Source organism: Gadus macrocephalus, chromosome 12 (genome assembly GCF_031168955.1).
Source record: "Gadus macrocephalus chromosome 12, ASM3116895v1".
NCBI classification, from domain to species: Eukaryota; Metazoa; Chordata; class Actinopteri; order Gadiformes; family Gadidae; genus Gadus; species Gadus macrocephalus.
The window spans coordinates 3197759-3203358 of record NC_082393.1 but is presented as its reverse complement, the minus strand read 5'-3'; positions in this window follow the sequence as shown (position 1 = coordinate 3203358).

Genomic DNA, 5600 nt, shown 5'->3' with positions numbered 1-5600 from the left:
TCACGTACATCTTCAGTTCAATCCAGGTCACTTGGTTGTGCCGTTCTCCGTTTCCTCCGCGTGGAAGTGTGCGTCGCACTGACCCGGGGGCATCCATAGGCGGGTGGGTTTCTTATGACTTGGCACTATCCCCCCGGTCCTGACTCACCCAGCCCCACCGACCGACAGAGTGCCCTCTCCGGCCACCCCGCGGGAGTGTACCCCCGGGAGGATCTCCGAAGGGCCGCGCCGTGGATTTATACTAAGGGCCCGACTATTATTCATCCTCGCGGCACTCCATGCGGGCAGCCTGTTAAAGGTTAACGACGCTGCATAATTGCTCTCTCCCTCCCTTTGCGCGACCGCGCAGGCTACCGCGCAGGCTAACGCGCAGGCTACCGCGCAGGCTACCGTTGCTCGCTGGTTTGCGGTGTTATCGATGATGTCATCGAGTGCCAAACGGACCCTCCTCCCTTCTATGATATGCGCTTCAATCTGGAAGGGTACGCTCACTGTGTTACATGGACACAAAAAAAGATAGATACAACTGTGTTTTTTGTTTTGATCACTGAGGAAAGAAGGTAGTCAATCTGAAACAAATGAGTTTATATATATAAGACTGCCTGTGTATATATATATATATACACGCACACACACACACAGGCATATATATATATATATATATATACAAACCACTATGAATATATATATATAAACATTTATTTATAGTGATTTGCTTGCTTATGTGTTACTAGTAAATAGGATGTTCAAGCAAAGTGACTTGCCTGGATTGACAGTTGAATAATCTAGGATTGAGGCAGCAATGAAGATCGAAGGGAGAATGAAAAATACAAGATAAATGAGGCGTCTCCAAAAAAAATGCAATGATTTTTGTATTTTAAAATACATGGACGAAAGTGAGTAGGAAAAGCACATTCTGTATCACATAATAATAATAATAATAATAATAATAATACATTTAATTTAGAGGCGCCTTTCAAGACACCCAAGGTCACCTTACAGAGCATATAGTCATCATTCAAAACTATGTAAAACAGACTAGGAATAAAAGGAAAACAGAGGTTAAACATGAAGAATAATAATAATTAATAACACTCAAAGACGCCTAAAGTGAAGGGGGGACCTCACTAACCACCACCAATGTGGAGCACCCACTTGGGTGATGCACAGCAGCCAATCGGTGCCAGAACGCTCACTACACACCAGCTTGAGGTGGAGAGTTAGGGATGAGGTGGAGAGTGAGGGAAAAGAACATATTTAAACACTATCGACCATATTTAAACACTGTCGATCACATTTAAACAATATCGACCACATGTAAACACTATCGACCACATTTAAACACTATCAACCATATTTAAACACTATGGACCACACGTAAACCCTATCGACCACATTTAAACACTATCGCCCACATTTAAACACTATGGACCACATTTAAACACTATGGACCACACATAAACCCTATCGACCACATTTAAACACTATCGCCCACATTTAAACACTATCGCCCACATTTAAACACTATGGACCACATTTAAACACTATGGACCACATGTAAACCCTATCGACCACATGTAAACCCTATCGACCATATATAAACACTATCGACCACATTTAAACATGTAAACCCTATCGACCACAATTAAACACTATCGACCACAATTAAACACTATCGACCACATTTAAACATGTAAACCCTATCGACCACATTTAAACACTATCGACCACATCCAAACACCATCGACCACATTTAAACACTCTCGCCCACATGTAAACACTAGCGACCACACTCAAACACCATCGACCACATTTAAACACTCTTGCCCACACCTACACACTATCGACCACATTTAAACACTATCGACCACATGTAAACACTAGCGACCACACTCAAACACTATCGACCACATTTAAACATGTAAACCCTATCAACCACATATAAACATGTAAACCCCTCTCGACCACATTTAAACCCTATCGACCACATTTAAACCCTATCGACCATATAATATCTCTGTATCCACCTGCAAACAGACATTACACAACTTTTGAAAGAAAAAACAGCTCAATTCGTACAGTATTTGGCACGCACACAAAAGAAACACTGTAATTGTAAAAACTGTAAAACACATTGCAATTTTTTAATATGGAGCATTTGAACATGTCACACACAGACACACACACACACACACACACACACCGCAGTGTAAATATTGATGAGCATGGGATTGGATAATAATTCCCATGGTTCCCAAGATGCCCTCACAATGATATCTCTAGAGTCCAGTCCATCCCATGCCTATTCATCATGACATCACTTCCTGTTGCGCTGGTCAATTGCGTGAACGGGGGCCGTGGTCATAGGAAGTAGATAAGGAGGGGGGGAGAAGAGCGAGAGAGGGGGAAAACCTGCGACGATAATATTTGGTGCAGCCAGCTGTGTGAATCTGCACTCTCGCCCACTTAAGCTGCTCCGACTACGAGAAACCAGTGATTCAGGGACTGCAGGAGCTTGTTGTTTCTCGACAGTGCGTTATCGCCCTGTGAACCATAGATAGAGGATTGTAGGTCAACGTCGAGGTCAGAACAGGGGGAAGAAGCTCTGTTTGGGTTCACACTGGTCTCATGGGAATGCCGCTGACTCGAAAGAAACAGACTCATTTACATTTAGGGCATTCAGCAAACGCTTTTGTTCATAGCGACTTACAACGGTTAATACACACATTGACACACGGACGGCGGAGTCAACCATGCAGGGTGACCTCCAGCTCATCAGGAGCAGTTGAGTGTTAAGTGTCTTGCTCAGGGACACCTCGACACGCGAGGAGGAGCCGGGGATCGAACCAGCAACCTTCCGATTACAAGTCAACGTGCTTTGCCTCCTGAGCTGAGCCGACTCCAAAACCGTTGAACTGTGTACAGATGTGTGGCTCTGTTACACAATACATGCGTAGCAATATCAAAACCTACAATATTATACCAAAACAGCATGCTGATTAGAGCAGAGAAGCTGGTTGTTCAGGCCACGTTTATACGTAGCAGGGTATTTATAGAAACAAATATTTCCCCCCCTCCGTTTTCAAAAATAACATTGTGCACACAACATCGTTTTCAAAACGCATAAATACGCCGTCGAGCGCCATTATAACTATGCCAAACCTATGGTCGGCAGTGTAGGGAGAAGGATAAAGCCATGCAAGCCAATCAGAATCCTCAGAATCAACAACAACGAATAACACGAGCGTCTTCCCGTAACAAACAAACTGTAAACATAGGGCGCTCATATGACGTTAAGCTTTTCCTGGCGCATAATGTGACGCTTCAGAACCTAAAACCCTGTTTCCCCCCCGTTGACACGACAACACATAACCGGCGTTTTCAGAAATCTCCACTTTGGCCGGAGTTTTTAGAAATGATTGTTTTCTGTGATAAAAACAGCGTTTTCGTGTAAATGAGAGGCCAAACCGCGTGGAAATATCTGCGTTTTCCCTTCGTGTAAACGGGGCCTCAGATCGAAACCTGTATGAAGGTGAGAAATGGGTAATAGGCATGCAGTTTGAGTTACGATGGTCATTAAAAGGACTGGACCTTGGACCCTGGACCATCTGAGGAGCTCAGCCTGCTCTCCAACCCAAGAGAATAGTTTGTTAGTCAATGTGACCCAAAAACGACCCATATGGCCGTTCGCTGGTCTGCTACCCTCTAATGAGGGGACTGATTGGACTCTGGGTCTTGGGGAGCCTGCACACCTGTTGTGCATTGACTAATCACTGCAGAGCAGGTTATAAGAGCCATCACCACTCGCACCCGGAGAGATCTCCCGCATGGCAGCATGTTACACCTCCTGGTGGGTATCATTATCGTCTCAGCCTCAGGATTCAGAGGAGTCCTGTCAAAGCCATCAAGGTGGAGTGTGGCAGCCACCTTGGCGGTGAGTAGCCCTGGCACTGGTACACTTTTGATCATCAGCTGCCGTTGATAGAATGACCCCTCACACTCACACTCCGTCTTTGAGGAATATCTGGCAGTACAAGCTTTGATCGACTATATTCATCTGTCACTGAGTAACTGATTAAAATACAATAATACAAATATATTATATGTATTATATTATATTATAAAACATTTTAGATATGTATATTATATATTTTGTGTGAATACCGTCACAAATAAGGTTTACTGTAAAAGATGCTCTCATAGTCATATCCATCGTGGGCTTGGGGTGGTATAATCACCTGACCAAATTCGTCACTTGATACGATTTTAACTCGTGAATGAAAATCTAGACCTATTATTTTAATAATAATATTATCATATTATTAGACTAAGTGTATTTTGTGAAGGTAATGTTGTAATGTATTCTCAACAGGCCACTCGTTGCTCTGTGTGTATATGTGTGTATCCTAAATCATTAACACCAACTATAATAAATAACACAACTGAGCTCTTCTTGGTATCCTCTCAATGTTGTGCCAAGCTTAGAAGAGGCATTCCCTTACAGATCACCATAATCGCTGTCATTATCAAGCAGCACGGTGGATTCACACGATGTTCAGAACGCGGAGGGTATTCCCTGGACATCCTCCTTAAGGTCTTACATAGTGTAACACTGCCTCGGTAATATGTCTCTATTGAATCCCGTTCGCGAGCTGGATTCTGCTCAAGGCCAACAAAAACAAAGTGCAAATATAGAAGCCCCGTAAGATAAAGTAAAATCACACAGTCTGTGAAAACACCGACCCTCGAGGATGTCTCGACGTGCTCTACACTCGATCGCACCTCCTCTGTTGTCTTAACCATATAGACACCGTGACCGTAGACAAAACACACCCTTTGAGCCGAGGACCAGCACGCACGCACGCAAGCACGCACGCACGCACACACACGCGCGCACACACTACGAAACGGGGCTGTGGCAATGTTTTTGTACAAGCATGTGTCGGTGCTTTGCCCCGAGGGGTCCCCCCGCCCTGCAGAACCAACACGATCAAACGGCCGGGGACCAGGGGGTCACGTGGACCGCTTCCAAAACACTGTCACGTACGTCCTTTGGTGATGGGCCGTGAGCCCGTCGGATCACACAGGTAACCCCCGTGGAAACACAGGATCGGGGCGAGAGGTGAAGGAAAGGTAACCCTGTAACCAGAGCCCCGATGTGACCAAAAGTTAAGACCCGTGGGCCGGTTTTCCCAAGGACGGCAGCGGAGCGGACCGGATGGGAATGGCAGAGATGGCCTATTATTGCAATAAATCCCCCCCCCCCCCAGAAAACACTGTGTAGGAAATGATTTATGTGCATAAATCCACTTGGTGGGGAAAGATGGCGGCTCGTGTTACGGTGTCTGTGTTTGTGCATCTGGGGCGGTGGTGTAAGGGAGCCCGCGGTACACACCTAGCACTTTGCATGGGTTGGCAGCCGCCCTTTCCTCAACATCACTGGAACGCTGGTGCTGCATAGCGAGGGAGCTAGCGGCGGCGGCGGCGGCGGCGGCGTGCCGGCCCTGTCCCCGCGTGTGGACCGATTGAGGAAGAAACGTGGAGGTGGTTGCGGATTAGATGGACTTCATCAATGAAAAAAGTTAAACACGTGTGTTTAT